This window comes from Lissotriton helveticus, chromosome 6 (assembly GCF_964261635.1).
Source record: "Lissotriton helveticus chromosome 6, aLisHel1.1, whole genome shotgun sequence".
NCBI classification, from domain to species: domain Eukaryota; kingdom Metazoa; phylum Chordata; class Amphibia; order Caudata; family Salamandridae; genus Lissotriton; species Lissotriton helveticus.
In genome coordinates, this window is record NC_136067.1 from 221177197 (window position 1) to 221195434 (window position 18238).

The following is an 18238-nucleotide window of genomic DNA, read 5'->3' on the forward strand; positions in this document are numbered from 1 at the left end:
CTCCCATTTTGAACAGAACAAACCGTGGATGTTGTAAATCCAGTGTATCATCACTAAGTACATAAGGAAAATTCCTCCCCCCAACCTCTTCCCCTCCCGCCCCTCGTCGACCACCCCCAACTTGACCTCTAGCTACCCCCAGAACCCCCCCAACTCCCTCCCACAGCAGACCTACCCCAATTTGGCCTAGCATGTGAATATCTCCCTCCCTGAGGTCTCACAAAAAAGAAACTCAATTATTCCCAAAGGGGGATCCAAGGTGCTCACAGCGCAGGGGCCGAGGTTGCCAGGTGTATCAATCCCACCTTCTTCAGATTCTTACGCATACAGCCCCCCACCGCCAATACCCAGTGGTAACGTTCCCACGAAAGTCATCAGGGGATCAGGCAATTGTGAGACTTAAACTTCAAGTTGGTGCTCTCACCGCTACAAATGTCCTAGATATAGTTCAATAAACAATCCATGACCGCCGCTACCCACCAGCAGCAGCCCATCAAGCGGAAATAGCTTACCCGCGGCAGCAATAGAAGAGAAAAACAAAACAGTCCCACCAGCAGGTCCAATCGTCCGGGCCCCCACAGACCCACCTTCAGGATCTCGGATACCACGCACTCAGGTGCGTGATTGGGCCTCACATTGGGGACACACTCCTGGTCCATAACAAGGGAGCTAGCGAGCTGGCGGATCTCCATGCTTAGTGTAGCTCCTGGTGCATGTAGAGCATTTAGTCCTGTTTATTGAGCTGGCTACCGGTTTCCTCCTCATCGTTCTGGCTCCTGGGGCTGCCTCTGCTTTCCTTTGTCTATACTTTCAATGCCTTGTGGAGGTCCTTCGGGTCCGTAAAGATGTGTGAATTGCCCTGTCGGTGGATCCTCAATTTTGCTGGGTACAGCATGGCGTAGTCCAGTCCGAGATCTCGAAGCTGCCTCTTGTATGGAGCAAAGTGCCTACATTCTTCTTGCACTTTCGCGGTGAAATTCTGGTATAAAGAGATGTTGGACCCCTCATAGTGCAGCGTCTTCTTTTCTCGTGCAATTCGGAGGGCTGTGTCTCTGTAATTCAGCATGTTAGAACCGGGGTCTCTAGTTGGCAGGGGTATGCACCCTAGTCCAAGTAGGGACCACCGCTTCCGACCTGGTAGCTTGGCGCAGAGCAGCAAAGGCGTAACTTCAGAGGCAATGTGTAAAGTATTTGTGCAACACACAACGACGATGACACAGTAAAAACACTCACAAAAGGAACACCACACCAGTTTTGTATAAGAATAAGAATTTCTTTATCTAATAATTATGCGAGAACCAAAAGCAGGTAAATCCAGCTCCAGGCAAGATCAATAATAAAAAGGATTCCAGTTTCCAAGCAAGATCAATAATCAATAAGAATGAATCCAGTTCCCAGGCTTGATCTATAACAAAAAAGGATTCCAGTTTCCAAGCAAGATCAATAATCAATAAGAATGAATCCAGTTCCCAGGCCTGATCAAATCACCAAAAGCTCATGTGTGCCAAGGGCTCTTGCTGGTAATGTCTTTCTCACAGTGTCCTTGGATGGTAAAAGTACACTTGAGGTAGGTTCTTATGGTCAAAATTCACTGGGGGAAGGTTCTTAGGCCAAAGTTCCCTTGTAGCGTAATAAGTGTGCCTCTCATAGAAATGATGCTCCCAGCGTAGGAAGTGCGGCTGCCCAGGCGCTGCTGGTAATGCTAAATAATGCCCCAGTGTCAATTACCAAGTAAATATGCCCCCGTAGGCCAGTCAGTGAAGGACGGTTCCCAGCCAAGCACAAAGCTCACACTCCAGGTACCCGGCCAACCCGCACCCCGCCCCTTCGCAGCAGCCTGGTTGCACTGAGGCGTTACCTGGGGTGGTGGTTGCGGACGCAGGTGCGAGGCTCCTCTCCCCCTGGGGCCTTGGGCTCAGCAGGCGCTGCACGGGTGGGGGTCACAGCCACACAGCGCTCCTTTAGCACAGCGCTTAACAGTGCCTCCAAGTCCTGGGCAACGACGGAGCCTCCTGCCACACAGCGCTTCGCTTCTCAGCGCTACACAGCGCGCTCCGGTCCCAGTGGCGGTGACCTCAGGGCCAGTTTCAGTGGGCTTGCGCCAGAAGCAGAGGCAATCACAGAGCCCTGGGAGGATCACGGGGCAAGCAGTGCTGAGGGCAGGCACAGCGTTGCAGGGCAAATCTTGAGAGTGTTGTTGCTGTTCCAAAGGGCAGTCTTTAAAACGCTGTGGTCCAAGGACAGGTAGTTTCCTTTAGCTTAAAAAGGGTGCAGTCCCAAAAAGGCAATCTTTAAAAGGTTGAAGACTCTTAAAAATGCTGTTCAAAGAAAAGTAGTTCCTTTGGGATGTTGTGTAGACACTCTGGTGGTGATGTTACAGTCTCCCATGCAGGGCAGGATCAGCAGACAGTAGGGCAGCTCAGCAGGTTGTGGGGCAGCAGTTCCTTGGAGCAGTCAGCCTCCTTCCCAGTGGCAATCCTCTTGCGCAGCAGTCCTCACTCCAGCAGGGATTCTTCCAGGTCCAGCAGTGTAACAAGAATGTGAGGCCAGGACCCTCCCTTATATATCTTTTTAGTCTAAGGGCTAGAAAGTGGTGGAAGTCTCTGGAAGGGTCTGGGGGCAGGGGCTTCTGGAAGAGTCCAGGGTGTTCTGCTATGTTCCCTGCCTTCCCTGACCTAGCTGTCACAGTGATGAGAGACAGGCTGTTAAGGCTACAGTGGGCAGCCCGTCACAGCTCATCCCAGGGAAGAAGGTGTGAATCACCACTCCCACCTCCCAACCCAGGCAGGCTATCAGTATACAGAGGGGAGGGGGGAGTCTGCAGAGCCTAATCTAAGTGTAGGCAAGAAAAGGTCCCCTTTATAAAAGTGGGATCCCTAGCGTAGTAATGCCCAAACCCTATATATCATTGGAAAGGGTTCCCCGCCCCGAGTCCAACAAGACCAAACATGATAGATTTATTAGGTCCCTGTCAGAAGTTATTCCATAAGGGGAGGTTCCCAATGTTAGCCTATGGAGGATTAAGCCTTACTGTGGTACCAGTGGCTTGTGGCAGATATGCCAGCCTCACAAGGTTTTAGGGGAGAGCACCTGCACCTCAGCACTGTTTAGCAGTGGGGAGGCACCCAGAGTCCTAAAGCCAACAAAATATAGGATAAAAATGGGAGGCTAAAAGGGCAAAAATGTAGGGGAGACCACCCTAAGGCTGACAGGTCTAACACGTGTCCCCCCCAGCTGAAAGTGGGGAGAACTACCCAACCTCCAGGGAGTTCTCATCACTAAGGCGGAAAAACCGAGAGAGACCGTCAGCATTGGCGTGGTCTACTCCGGGTCTGTGTTCCACCCTGAAGTCCATCCCCTGTAGAGAAATGGACCACCTCAACAATTTGGGATTCTCGCCCCTCATTTGCATGAGCCACCTGAGGGGCCGGTGGTCAGTCTGGATCAGGAAGTGGGAGCCAAACAGATATGGCCTCAGCTTCTTCACAGCCCAGACCACCGCGAAGGCTTCTCTCTCTATCGCACTCCACCGCTGTTCTCGGGGGAGCAGCCTCCTGGAGATGAAGGCTACTGGTTGGTCCCTTCCCTCCTCATTGAGTTGCGAAAGTACCGCCCCTATGCCATGCTCTGAGGCGTCCGTTTGGACAATGAACTCTTTGGAGAAGTCAGGGGCCCTGAGCACAGGAGCGGTGCACATGGCCTGCTTTAGAGAGTCAAAGGCTTTTTGGCAAGCCTCTGTCCAGATCACTTTCCTAGGGTATTTCTTCGAGGTTAGCTCAGTCAAGGGGGCCACAATGGTGCCATAGCCCTTGACAAATCTGCGGTAGCAACCCGTGAGGCCCAGGAATGCCCTGACCTCAGTCTGTGTTTTGGGAGGCTCCCAAGCCAGGACGGTTTCTATCTTGGCCTGTAGGGGCTGCACCTTTCCCCCTCCTACCAAGTGTCCTAGGTAGACTACCGACCCCTGCCCTATCTGGCATTTGCTAGCTTTGATAGTCAGGCCTGCCTGCTGCAGGGCCTGAAGCACTTCCTGGAGGTGACCCAAATGGTCCTCCCAGCTGCTACTGAAGACAGCTATGTCGTCCAGGTAGGCAGCAGAGAAGGCCTCTAAACCGGAGAGGACCCGGTTCACCAGCCGCTGGAAGGTGGCAGGAGCATTTTTCAGTCCAAAGGGCATCACCCTAAACTGGTAGTGGGCCTCTGGGGTGGAAAAGGCGGACCTCTCTTTAGCTCCATCTGTTAGGGCGATCTGCCAGTACCCTGACGTGAGGTCAAAGGTACTCAGGTATCGGGCAGCCCCCAGCCTGTCAATGAGCTCATCCGCCCTCGGGATAGGATGAGCGTCAGTCTTGGTCACAGAGTTCAGTCCCCTGTAATCCACACAGAACCTAAGTTCTGGTGTGGTGCCCGGTGGGGCAGCTTTTGGTACCAGAACCACCGGACTGGACCAAGGGCTGTTGGAGGGCTCTATCACCCCCAACTCCAGCATCTTAGTGACCTCTCTCTGGATGCTGGCCTTCACCTTATCTGACAACCTGTAAGACTTGGACTTGACAGGGGGGATGTCTCCTGTGTCCACATCATGGGTACTCAGGTGGGTAATCCCAGGGATAAGGGAGAACACTGAGGAGAACTGCCCCAGGACCTGGCGGCAGTCCCTCTGTTGCTCAGGAGTCAAGGATGGGGAGAGGACCACTCCCTCCACCGATCCATCCTTCTCTTGGGAAGCAAAGAGGTCCGGGAGAGGTTCACTTTCCTCTTCCTCGGGCCCATCAGTTACCATCAGTAAGGTAAGCTCAGACCTCTCATGGTGGGGTTTGAGGCGGTTGGCGTGTAGCACCCTGTGGGGCTGCCTGGGGGTTTTAAGGTTCACTAGGTAAGTGGCCTTGCCCTTCTTCTCCAATATCTCATAAGGGCCTGTCCAGCGATCCTGGAGGGCACTAAGCTCTCCAGGCTCCATGACCCACACCTTCTGTCCAAGTTTTAGCTCCACAGGGTGAGAATTCTGGTCGTACCATTCCTTCATTACCGCCTGGCTGGCCTCTAAGTTGTCAGAAGCTTGTTTCCACAACTTAGCCATTTGGCTACGGAAGGCCAGCATGTAGCTCACTACATCCTGGGGAAGCCTCCTTGGAGTCTTCTCCCACCCATCCTTCACTAAACTGAGAGGCCCCCTAACAGGGTGACCGTACAAAAGCTCGAAGGGGCTGAAACCCACCCCCTTCTGCGGTACCTCCCTGTAGGAAAACAGCAAACAGGGCAAGAGGATGTCCCACTTTTTCCTCAGGCCCTCAGGCAGACTCCTGATCATGCCTTTTAGGGTCTTGTTAAATCTCTCCACGAGACCATTGGTTTGTGGGTGGTAAGGGGTGGAGAACTTATAAGTAACCCCACACTCCTTCCACATGGCTTGCATGTAGGCAGACATAAAGTTGGTACCCCTGTCGGACACCACCTCTTTGGGAAAACCCACTCTGGTAAAAATCCCCATCAGGGCCGTGCCACTGCAGGTGCAGTGATGGTTTTCAGAGGAATAGCCTCTGGGTACCGGGTGGCGTGGTCCACCAGAACCAGGATAAACCTGTGACCAGAAGAAGTCGGTGGATCCATGGGCCCAACAATGTCGATGCCCACCCTCTCAAAGGGGGTGCTAACGACAGGCAGCGGTTCCAGGGGAGCCTTCAGCTTAGTCCCTGTTTTCCCACTAGCTTGGCAGGTCAGACAGGTCCTGCAGAATGTATCTGAGGAGATCCTCATCTGCGGCCAATAAAAATGTGGGACAAGCCTAGCAAAGGTCTTGTCTTGGCCCAAGTGTCCTGCCAATGGGATCTCATGAGCCAGTTCCAAAAGAAAGGCCCTGTAGCACTGGGGGACCACTAAGGCCCTTGATGACTCATGCACAGGAGCCTTGGGCTCACTGTAAAGGAGCCCATTCTCCCAGTAAATATGATACTTCGCGGAGGCATTGCCTGCTGCTTGGGCTTCGGCCTGTCGCCTCATGCCCTCAAGGGTAGGACACTCCTTCTGTGCCCGGCAAAACTCCTCCCTGGTGGGCCCTCCTTCCACCTGCCACCCTGCAGGGGTAGGTAGGTCCCCCAAGGGAGCAACGTCCCCCTCCGTGGACTCCGGTGCAACCTCCTCAGGTGCCCCATCCATCTCACGGGGTGACTGCCCCGGGGCGGGCTTCCCACGCCCTCGGGCTCCTCCCTTCTTAGCAGCTGGCTGGGCCATTTTTCCAGGCTCCAGCCCTGGCTGACTCCCTTTCCGGGCAGCCATAGAACGTGTGGTAGCACAAATCCACTCCGGTAACCCCAGCATCTCCACATGCGCTTTGAGCTCTACCTCCTTCCAGGCAGTATGCTCTAGGTCATTCCCTAACAGACAGTCCACTGGCATGGCAGGGCTCACAGCAACTCTTAAAAAGCCTGAAACCCCTCCCCACTCAAATGGAACCTGTGCTATGGGATAGTGACCCCCCCTGTTGTCAGCCATCACAACTGGATGGACTGCATCGGGAATTATTTCCTCTGGGGACACCAGCTGACTCCTTACCATAGTCATGCTGGCACCTGTGTCCCTCAGGGCCTCCACCCCCCGACCATTGAGGGTGACCCACTGCCTATACTTGGTAGTATTTGAGGGCACATGGACCTTGGGAACCATCTCACTGTCTCCCAGAGACACTAGGACAAGCCCTGCCCCCTCACTCCCATCATCTAGGGACAGCTCCTCCCCAAGCGCTACACTAGCCACCCCGGGGTTTTTACCTCCAGTGGGCTGTGGTGCTCTCTTGCGACACTTGGGATCCCCCTTGTAGTGTCCAAGTTCACCACACTCATAGCACCGGACAATTCTGGGCTGCTGACCTTTGTCAGGATAAGTGGGCTTCTGGTGGCCAGATTGGGGCTGGGACCCAGACCCTTTCCCTTGTGAATTATTTTGGGGGCCTTTGGGAAACTCTTTCTTTTTATCTCCCCCCTCTTTCTTCTGGTAGGAACCCTGACCACCTCTTTGGGAGTCCCCCCCAGAACCCTTGTTGGACACCCTGGTACTGACCCAGGTGTCCGCCTCCTCCGCAAGCTTCCTAGGATTGGTCAACTTGCGGTCAACCAGGTGTTGGCGCAGCTCTGGAAAACATTTCTCTAGAAGGTGCTCTCTTAAAAACAAGTCATACAACCCTTCATAGTCATGCACATTGCTGCCCCGCACCCAACCATCTAAAGCTTTACTGGCATAGTCCAGGAAGTCTACCCAGTTCTGTGTGGGAAGTTTGTGGCTATTCCTAAACCTCTGCCTATACCTCTCAGGGGTAAGACCGAACCTCTTAAGCAATGCGGCTTTCATGACAGAATAGTTAGTCTGGTCTTCCTTCTCTAGGTAAAGGAGGGTGTCCCTAACATCTGGAGGTAGGTACTTATACAAACCACCCCCCCCAATAACTTTCTGGGACCCCATGGGGTCTTAAAGATACCTCATAGGCGGCTAACCACTTATCAATATTATCCCCCACCTTAAAACTGGCCATCACATCTTTAGGCATAAAGACCCTGGACTCACGTGAAGCTTCCATAGGTACGCTGCCACCATTCTTGTTGCTGTAGGCCCCTACTTCTAGGGCCCGGATTTCCAGTTCCTTCAGGCTGAGCTCATGGGCAAGTTCTTTTTCTCGCATAGCCAGTCGCTTGTTCTCGCGATCCTGCTCCATGGCCCACCTTTCTCTTTCCCGCTCTTTCTCCAGCTTGGCAAGCTCCAACTTGGGCTGTCTCTCCTCCCTCCTGTCCTCCAGGTCCTCTAAAGACAGGCTCTTCACTGACACACTACTGCCTGCCCTGGAAGGTACCCTTGTACCTGGTAACAAATTACCATTTCCCGCCAAGTGCAGTAGGTCAAGGTTTCCTGTGGCGTCATGCTCTGGTCCTTGCTCGTCCCCATCTCCTTCTGAGTGGGCTGTTACCCATGCTCTCAAAGCTTTCTGAAGCTCTGCCTTCTTGGCGCTTCGCTTGAAGGGCACCCCTTTCTCCTCGCAGAACTCTTTGAGTTGCGCCACTGTGTAAACTTCCAGATTGGCCAGCTCGAATTCCATGTTGCTAGGTGGGGCCTCAGACGTTTGTAGAGAAAACCAAATGAGACTTAGGCAAAAGGACTTTTAAAAAGAGCAGCCAGTCAGGGAGAATTAAAAAAAATTCAAAAATGCCAATTGGAGAGGGTAGACAAAAATTCAGTAGAGTCAGGTGTAGGGTTGCGGTGTACACTGCGTCGCTGCGTGGTGTTACACAAGCACAAGTCCTATCCCACCGCTCGATCACCAATGTTAGAACCGGGGTCTCTAGTTGGCAGGGATATGCACCCTAGTCCAAGTAGGGACCACCGCTTCCGACCTGGTAGCTTGGCGCAGAGCAGCAAAGGCGTAACTTCAGAGGCAATGTGTAAAGTATTTGTGCAACACACAACGACGATGACACAGTAAAAACACTCACAAAAGGAACACCACACCAGTTTTGTATAAGAATAAGAATTTCTTTATCTAAAAATTATGCGAGAACCAAAAGCAGGTAAATCCAGCTCCAGGCAAAATCAATAATATAAAGGATTCCAGTTTCCAAGCAAGATCAATAATCAATAAGAATGAATCCAGTTCCCAGGCTTGATCAATAACAAAAAAGGATTCCAGTTTCCAAGCAAGATCAATAATCAATAAGAATGAATCCAGTTCCCAGGCCTGATCAAATCACCAAAAGCTCATGTGTGCCAAGGGCTCTTGCTGGTAATGTCTTTCTCACAGTGTCCTTGGATGGTAAAAGTACACTTGAGGTAGGTTCTTATGGTCAAAATTCACTGGGGGAAGGTTCTTAGGCCAAAGTTCCCTTGTAGCGTAATAAGTGTGCCTCTCATAGAAATGATGCTCCCAGCGTAGGAAGTGCGGCTGCCCAGGCGCTGCTGGTAATGCTAAATAATGCCCCCAATTACCAAGTACTTATGCCCCCGTAGGCCAGTCAGTGAAGGACGGTTCCCAGCCAAGCACAAAGCTCACACTCCAGGTACCCGGCCAACCCGCACCCCGCCCCTTCGCAGCAGCCTGGTTGCACTGAGGCGTTACCTGGGGTGGTGGTTGCGGACGCAGGTGCGAGGCTCCTCTCCTCCTGGGGCCTTGGGCTCAGCAGGCGCTGCATGGGTGGGGGTCACAGCCACACAGCGCTCCTTTAGCACAGCGCTTAACAGTGCCTCCAAGTCCTGGGCAACGACGGAGCCTCCTGCCACACAGCGCTTCGCTTCTCAGCGCTACACAGCGCGCTCCGGTCCCAGTGGCGGTGACCTCAGGGCCAGTTTCAGTGGGCTTGCGCCAGAAGCAGAGGCAATCACAGAGCCCTGGGAGGATCACGGGGCAAGCAGTGCTGAGTGCAGGCACAGCGTTGCAGGGCAAATCTTGAGAGTGTTGTTGCTGTTCCAAAGGGCAGTCTTTAAAACACTGTGGTCCAAGGACAGGTAGTTTCCTTTAGCTTAAAAAGGGTGCAGTCCCAAAAAGGCAATCTTTAAAAGGTTGAAGACTCTTAAAAATGCTGTTCAAAGAAAAGTAGTTCCTTTGGGATGTTGTGGAGACACTCTGGTGGTGATGTTGCAGTCTCCCATGCAGGGCAGGATCAGCAGACAGTAGGGCAGCTCAGCAGGTTGTGGGGCAGCAGTTCCTTGAAGCAGTCAGCCTCCTTCCCAGTGGCAATCCTCTTGCGCAGCAGTCCTCACTCCAGCAGGGATTCTTCCAGGTCCAGCAGTGTAACAAGAATGTGAGGCCAGGACCCTCCCTTATATATCTCTTTAGTCTAAGGGCTAGAAAGTGGTGGAAGTCTCTGGAAGGGTCTGGGGGCAGGGGCTTCTGGAAGAGTCCAGGGTGTTCTGCTATGTTCCCTGCCTTCCCTGACCTAGCTGTCACAGTGACGAGAGACAGGCCGTTAAGGCTACAGTGGGCAGCCCGTCACAGCTCATCCCAGGGAAGAAGGTGTGAATCACCACTCCCACCTCCCAACCCAGGCAGGCTATCAGTATACAGAGGGGAGGGGGGAGTCTGCAGAGCCTAATCTAAGTGTAGGCAAGAAAAGGTCCCCTTTATAAAAGTGGGATCCCTAGCGTAGTAATGCCCAAACCCTATATATCATTGGAAAGGGTTCCCCGCCCCGAGTCCAACAAGACCAAACATGATAGATTTATTAGGTCCCTGTCAGAAGTTATTCCATAAGGGGAGGTTCCCAATGTTAGCCTATGGAGGAGTAAGCCTTACTGTGGTACCAGTGGCTTGTGGCAGATATGCCAGCCTCACAAGGTTTTAGGGGAGAGCACCTGCACCCCAGCACTGTTTAGCAGTGGGGAGGCACCCAGAGTCCGAAAGCCAACAAAATATAGGATAAAAGTGGGAGGCTAAAAGGGCAAAAATGTAGGGGAGACCACCCTAAGGCTGACAGGTCTAACACAGCAGCTTGGCAATGATGGGCCTCGGGGGAGCCCCCGGCTTCGGACGCGGGCCCAGCGATCTGTGCGCTCTCTCCACTATGAACATGGGGGAAAAAGCGTCAGCACCCAGAAGCGTGGTCAACAGCTTCTCAACGAAGAGCTCCATCTTTCCCGTCTGGGTGGACTCCGAAACTCCCCTGATGCGTATGTTCGATCTTCGAGAGCGGGCCGCCAAGTCTTCCGACTTCTCTTGAATCACTTGCAGGAGTCTATCATGCTGCTTCCGAACTTTGTCCTGTTCCGTTTGGGCCTCCTCCACCTCCAGTATGCGTCGTTCAGCCATGTCCAGGCGCTCCGCATGCTTGTCCACTCTTTCGGCCATGCGGTCCATTCTATAGGAGAGCACATCGATCTTAGATCCCAAGGAGGCCATGCTGTCCTGTAGGCCTTTTTCCATCGTTACCAATAGGGCCTTAATGTCTGCGTAAAACGTGTTTTCCGCCCCCCCTGGGTTGTGGAGCAGGCTCCATTTCTGGCGCTTCTGGGGCCTTAGTGCAGCGCTGTTCAAAGGGCAATTTTGTTTGGGTTTTGTCTCCCATACCCATGCTGCATCCGTTTCGCTGGGCAGCGCCAGTCGGGATCAGCCAGGGCGTTAAGATGATATCCTGTTTACCCTTCCAGCCAACAAGCTGCTGGGGGTTGCCGCCCTCTCCGCTGTCTTCGTGTGATCAGGCTCACTCAGGCCCAGGGGTACAGCCCGTCCACCTCACCAGGGCAGTCAGTACCGCAGTTGTGAGAATCTAATGCGCTCCCCAGCCGCACCCTAGGACGTCGCCAGGGCTCTCCGCAAAAAATCCACTTGGGCGGGCTGCTCTCACCACCTGAGTTTGGAAAATGTGACCGTGACCCCAGTTGCACAGCAGAGATACCTTGAAGGGTCGAGCTCTTCCGGTATTATTCCACGACTAATGTCTCAGGGGTCCGTGCAGTAGCCTCCAGGAGGTTATGCCGCCATATTTTCCATATCAGCACCACAGTGCAAGTGTATAATGTCCTGCAGTGCCAAGAAGGGTGCCACGTGTCTTCTCCAGGCAGGGGGCGGCTGTGGGAGCTCCAGGCACATAGGTCCTAGGGTCACTCGACACAATGCCAGGTACGTGCACATGTAACAACAAATTGGGGGCTCCCTACTGCTATGAGGCAGCGCCGCATGGGCAGATTGGACCGGGCCGCCTCCTTCCACTGCTGCGTCGCGGGTACACGCTCTCCCCCAGGCACCTCCGTTTCAGCGGGCCAAGGTCATCGCAGCCGCCGCACGTCGGAGCACGCACACCGGTCTGCTTGCAAAATCCAGGCCGGGGAGGAGGGGCCCTGCGAGTCGGCACTTTCACTCTCGCCGTGCGGAGCCCTGCAGGTCCCTGCGCCGTCTACTTTGCTTTCGGCCGGCTGCGGTGGGCATAAACGGTGCTGGCGAGGCTTGGTGTCCCCTTCAGGCTTCGCAGGGTCAGGATAATTTCAGGATTTTGGTGGCGATGGCTTGGAGCTCCGAGATTAGGCGTCCGCCATCAGCGCTGGCAAGCTCCGACCCCGATTTCTCTCACTCCTGGCCCTAATCGTAATGGCATGCAAGGGAACAATACTGAGAAAAGACGCTCATTTATTCGTTTGTACAGTAACATGAATTATCTCATAACGGCAAATGTGCTATCATACTATAATCCACACTGACACAAATGGTACCCCTACATCTGTGTGCGAACATACACATACTGAGAAAGTTCAGGAATATTAGTTAGCTTTGGATAAAATCAAACCAAAAAAGATTTGTGAAAATTGATCAGTTGGATTATTTGGTCCTGGGTGGTTTTTGATTCCAAGAAAATGTACCAAATCAATGGATTCTTGAAAAAAGCAGGGACATGTGAGAATCTAAGGAAGCATGGCTTGCATGCATTGCTTAAGCCTTGCCCATGATGTCTAGCAATGGTCATATATTGAACAAACTATTTTCTCACATTCATGTAGTGGCAAACACTGCAATTCACTAGCAATGGCAAATGTGCTCTCATTCTACATTCTCACACTGTCCCTAATAAGAACGGTACCCACCTGTGTGGATGGGCATACTGCTTGTCAAAGAAACAGGCTGAGAACTTGAGCATGCCAACTTCTTTTGGAGTTTTAAATGTTACTGTAACTTAGCTAGTTGGTTGTCTTACTCTTTTGATAACAGGTTCACTCGCACTGGGAAAAACTAATCAGCTCCAAACTTTATTGAAAATTTGTGACCCATGAAAATCTAAAAAATTGGGACTTGTGTGTCAACACAAACGATCGCCTTACCTATATTGGTCTGAAAAGTTCATATTATAAGGGAGGGCACTATTTCCTAATATTTACATAGCAGTAGGCGCCGTGATTTCCTGTGAACAACAAGCTCCCCATTACTGTGCACTCCCACACTTCCAATGATAAAATCAGTCTCCACATGTGTGGGTGGACGTATCCTACGTCATAAGATCAGGACAAAACAGCACCCAAATCAAGCTCGTTTTTCAAGGTGCCATTCAACAAAAATTAGAAATTAGGGAAGAGGCCTGTTTTCAGCATTGGTCATGTTTGACACACAGTCAACACTATCAAGCTCATATGGGTTTTAGGTACTAGAAGGAGGGGGTCCCAATGTAGAACACAATTACTTAACACACAATTAAATGATAATAACACAAATAAAGAATCCGCAATGTTTAATTCACACAGCAGACACCGTTAGGATATAGTATCCAGCATTTTTCATTTATAAAGACGGTTGATTGGTGCCCAGAAAGGGGGGAAGTGGTAAAGTGAGGTAGGTGTAGGTAGGGAAGGTGACCATAAAAACAGACAGTAATCTGAAAAAATTTATCCTGATATGGAAAGTACATATGAACACAAATCACATCAAATCAATTAAGTAACACATGCCCCGAGCAGTACATCAATGTTACAATTTGCGGAGATAGGGGCTGGAATCCAAGGGATTGGTTATCCCAGGGGATTGGTTGTCGACGTTTCGACCCACTATGTGCAGGAATTCGTAGAACCCTTGCGGCGGGGTCTTCATCAGGACGGGAGAGGGGCTATCAACCTATTAATGTTGACAATAGATGTGTATTAATAAGTGGTCTACAGATTGCTGTTAGAGACAATATTAATGAGGCACACGTTGAAAGGAAAAAGGTCGGAGCATACCTAACAGATTGCCGCTCGACATCTTAGTTGAGACAGTAGGCTTGCTGATGTTGGAAATACCTACAGGGTACGAACAATAGTAATTATGTAGGACATTGGATAAAATTACACTTGGATGCCCTAACAATTTTAAACTGGTCCGTAGTGAATGGAAGAGACTAGTGTAATAAAGGGACTTACACATGAGTTGAGGCCAACCGCGTTCAGGCGGGGGTCAAGGGCGGTCCAGGGACGTGGGGCACAAGGAGATTCTTGAAACTGTGTGCCGCTCGACTTGGGAGCAAAGCAGTTTTTCATTACTGTGACCGGGACTGTGCCTATGAGGAGGCTGTAGCAATTTTCATCAGGCGGAATCCCTTCACCGGCGCACCAGCGGGACTGCGAGTCCCAGGGAGCAAAGCGGCTCCTCACACGCCGCACCTGGTGGCTCTTCCCGGCTGGCCGCGCCTCCTGCCTGGGAGGTTAAAACCGCGACTCGCGGCCCCCGCTCCGCGGGGGCCGCTCGACTTGGGAGCAAAGCAGTTTTTCATTACTGTGACCGGGACTGTGCCTATGAGGAGGCTGTAGCAATTTTCATCAGGCGGAATCCCTTCACCGGCGCACCAGCGGGACTGCAAGTCCCAGGGAGCAAAGCGGCTCCTCACACGCCGCACCTGGTGGCTCTTCCCGGCTGGCCGCGCCTCCTGCCTGGGAGGTTAAAACCGCGACTCGCGGCCCCCGCTCCGCGGGAGCCGCTCGACTTGGGAGCAAAGCAGTTTTTCATTACTGTGACCGGGACTGTGCCTATGAGGAGGCTGTAGCAATTTTCATCAGGCGGAATCCCTTCACCGGCGCACCAGCGGGACTGCGAGTCCCAGGGAGCAAAGCGGCTCCTCACACGCCGCACCTGGTGGCTCTTCCCGGCTGGCCGCGCCTCCTGCCTGGGAAGTTAAAACCGCGACTCGCGGCCCCCGCTCCGCGGGTGCCGCTCGACTTGGGAGCAAAGCAGTTTTTCATTATTGTGACCGGGACTGTGCCTATGAGGAGGCTGTAGCAATTTTCATCAGGCGGAATCCCTTCACCGGCGCACCAGCGGGACTGCGAGTCCCAGGGAGCAAAGCGGCTCCTCACACGCCGCACCTGGTGGCTCTTCCCGGCTGGCCACGCCTCCATAGACTTTGCCTATAGAATAACGCCCCTAGACGCGCAACGCGGGACGCGCGCGGGCGGTCGCCGGGCTAAGCCCGGGCAAAGGGCGGGCCGTTCTAGGCCGTTAGAGGCCGGCAGAGACCGGACCGGGCAACCTCTCTGACTCCTGGCCTTGCCGGTCCTTCTCTTTGCATTCTCGAGTTGCTCTTTTTGCTAGGATACCATCATGGCTTCCAGAGGATCCCGGAGTAAGTCTGCCCTGCAGCACGCTAACACTCTTGAAAATTTTTTCCCTAAGGCTATCGCTGGGGCTAGGAAAAATTCCACAGTGAAAGAGTCATTGCTTGAGGTGAATACCGGAAATCTGTCCCAGGAAATTTCGGTTTCTCCGTCTAATGATGCCAGTACTCCAATAATTCTCCATAACACTCACCTCTCACTCCTGGACAGCATTGATGAGACAATTGAGTCAGTGCTTCAACAACTCAGGACCCCGACAACCCAACCAAGGGACAGCCAGCAATTATGTCCCTCCGGTGTAGTGGAATCCACTCCGTATGCGAACTGTGTGGTATCAATCGAGTCAACGGAGGAGGGCCAGCCCTTACTGCCAACAGACCCCTTAGGTTGTCGAAGGTCTCATCCGCCGAAAAGGAAAAGGTCTAGAGAGATAACAGGCTCAAAAAGGGCTAAAGTGGACGCGACTACTCCAACACTGGATGCCAGCACGGATATGTCGGCATCCTTTGATAGTATGGGTTTGGGATTTGAGTCTGATCAACCAGACACACCTTGTGCCACAGCTGAACAAGGGCGCTTGGGTCCATTTATATTTGGGGGGCCCCCAATCAACCCTGCAGACGCTCTAATCAGCTCACTCACAGTCATCCTTAAGAACCTGTTGGAACCACTATCTATGAAATTAGACTCTACAGATGCTAGACTTACGGCCATAGAAAATGCGCACAGGCGTGATTCTTCCGGAGGGGGGTTGGGTGCAAGCGCGCAGCTCGCTCCTCGAGAATCTGGGGGGAACGGTCATCCCACTGTTGAAACATCTACACAGTCCCAGACTGGGGCACTAACAGGAACTATAGCTAACCATGTCCCCTCACTTCCTCCCTCACAAACTCGTAGGCCTCCTATTCCCGCGCCGAGAAGATCTAAGCCACCAGTAGCAGCTGAACCAAGGAGGGTGGGGCGGGATACTAATGTACCTTCTGGTCATATTACCAGTCCCAATACCAGGCGTAGGGTGGTTAACCTGCCCCCGGAGGCAGTGCCCTATACGGCAATAATGGTGGGTGTTCCTGAGCTCACTGGTGGTTCCAGAGAGCCGCAGGATTCACTTCGCAACAAGGTAATTAGTTGGCTTAATATCAACAGACCCCTCCCCCCCAATATCAAAGGAGACGTCCTAATGGTTAGAAGGATTCCATGGATTGGAGTCACTCCAAAGAATAGGGCTGGGGACTGTGTCATAATTAGCTTTAAAAGCCCACTAGTTGCTCCCTACATCTGCAACTGGCTGGTAAGGCCGGATAAGTCTAATATAGAATTAGTGCCACTCTCAGACTTTTATCCACAAGTGACTAATATACCCACGGGGAGGGAGCAGAGTTGGACTAGAGTGGGCTATGCAATTGATGGCTCACGGTACAGACCCAAGCATAACCCAATCCCCGCCCTTGTTAATTTTGTTCATCAGAACAGATTCTCCTGCCTTGACAATGTCGATTGACCACTACGGGGAGTGATACCAAAATTTTCTGTGAAATCTCCCCACGCGATCCCAGCTAGAGGCGAGGACTTTTTCCAACCTCTAGCCGAGGTAAAGATCCAGGCTCTTCACAATGAGGGGGGGGTCTTTGAGGGATGTACCCAAGAGCAAGTACAGGAACCACTCTACCCAAGCTCTGCCCCTACATTGCAACAGGAGGAGTGTGCTGTACCATCCATCCTGCAGCCTATTTCACCAGGGCTGGGCGGGTTGGCAATGCACACTTGTGATACTGTGCCAGCACTAAGCGAAGCTCCCCTCCAACCCAAAGGGCTAGCATTAAGTGAAGCCTCCCTGCAATCCCGAAGTCCAGGGCTAGTTATCCTGTCATGGAATGTGGCGGGTATTATGAATAAGGTGGGTACCCCGGAGTGGGAGACCCTACTCGAGGGGAGCGACATCCTCCTTCTACAGGAAACGTGGGCAAGGGAACCACATCATATGAGGGGGTACGATATATACGAAATCCCGGCGAAATGGAATGGCAGGGGGAGACCCTCGGGCGGGTTGGCAATTTGGGTGGCGAGTCACATTGGGTGTCAGGTGGAGAGTATGGATACTCTCTCCCAGGACATCCAGTGCCTTCGCCTTAACTGGCCTGGTAAAGGGACTTGGGTAATTGTAAATGTCTACTCCCGACCAGTTGCCGTGGGCAATGAATCTCCCACTCTAGTCGAACTCTCATCCTTTTTAGGTCAACTACCTGCAGACCTGAAAATAGTGGTGGGAGGGGACTTTAATTGCCATTTTGAACCACTCGAGGGTCTAATGGAGGGACCATTCACAGCTGAGGATGACTATTGGGGAGTCCCACCCTCCTCCTCGCCCCACCCTAAAGCGTGGTCCCCGCTGGCAATACAGCTCACCTCCCTTACCCTGAACTTTGCACTGAGGGCATGCAATGGGCGCACTCCCTCCGATACTCCATCGGAGTGCACATTTAACAGAAAGGGGCATGAGTCCAGGCTGGATTATATTTTTATTGATATATCCTTATGGCCTAAAGTGCAGGACTTCAAAGTGGCATCTAGAACAGATAGCGACCATAATTGTCTCCTCTTGGAAATTCAGCACCCAACCTTCGCTGTAGGGTTGGTAGCCACTGACGCAGGAGGTGATCAGAGGGACATACTCCTCACCTCAAGTAGACGACGGGTGAAATGGGGGAAGTTGGTCAATAACGAAAATGCCATGAATAAGCTATATGGTATAGCACTCCCCATGTTTCAGGAGGTGGATGCTCTAATTAGTCAACCCAGACTCTCTGACTATAATGAGAGACTCTCCGGCATCCACCAGACTTTGGTCAGGGACCTCGCTGATGTTTTTAACCCGGTGGTGCCCGCAAGAAGGAAAGCCACCCGCATTGCGACTTGGTACACTCCCACCTGTAGGAAAATCAAATCCGACCTACTTTCAGCTATCAAAGAAGGTAGTGATAGGGAGAGGGTTACAACCCTGAGGAGGGAGTATAAGTCTGCGATGGCTAGTGCTAGGGCTGAGTGGGATTGGAACCACTGGCAGGAACTGTTTGAAGCCCTGAAGTGCAGAGATTCCAGGAAGTTCTGGGCTCTGGTAAATAATGGCACCGGGGCGCTCACGCCTGCGGTGGAGCCTAACATTGCCCCCTCTGTGTGGGAGGCCCACTTCGGAGCATTA

The 18238-nt window shown here is 52.5% G+C and overlaps 1 protein-coding gene across 1 annotated transcript in view; it reads right to left on the minus strand.

Moving 5' to 3' along the window:
- Positions 1–18238, minus strand: part of SUPT3H (SPT3 homolog, SAGA and STAGA complex component) — a 2933604-nt gene that overhangs the window by 2678505 nt on the left and 236861 nt on the right. The window lies entirely within an intron of this gene.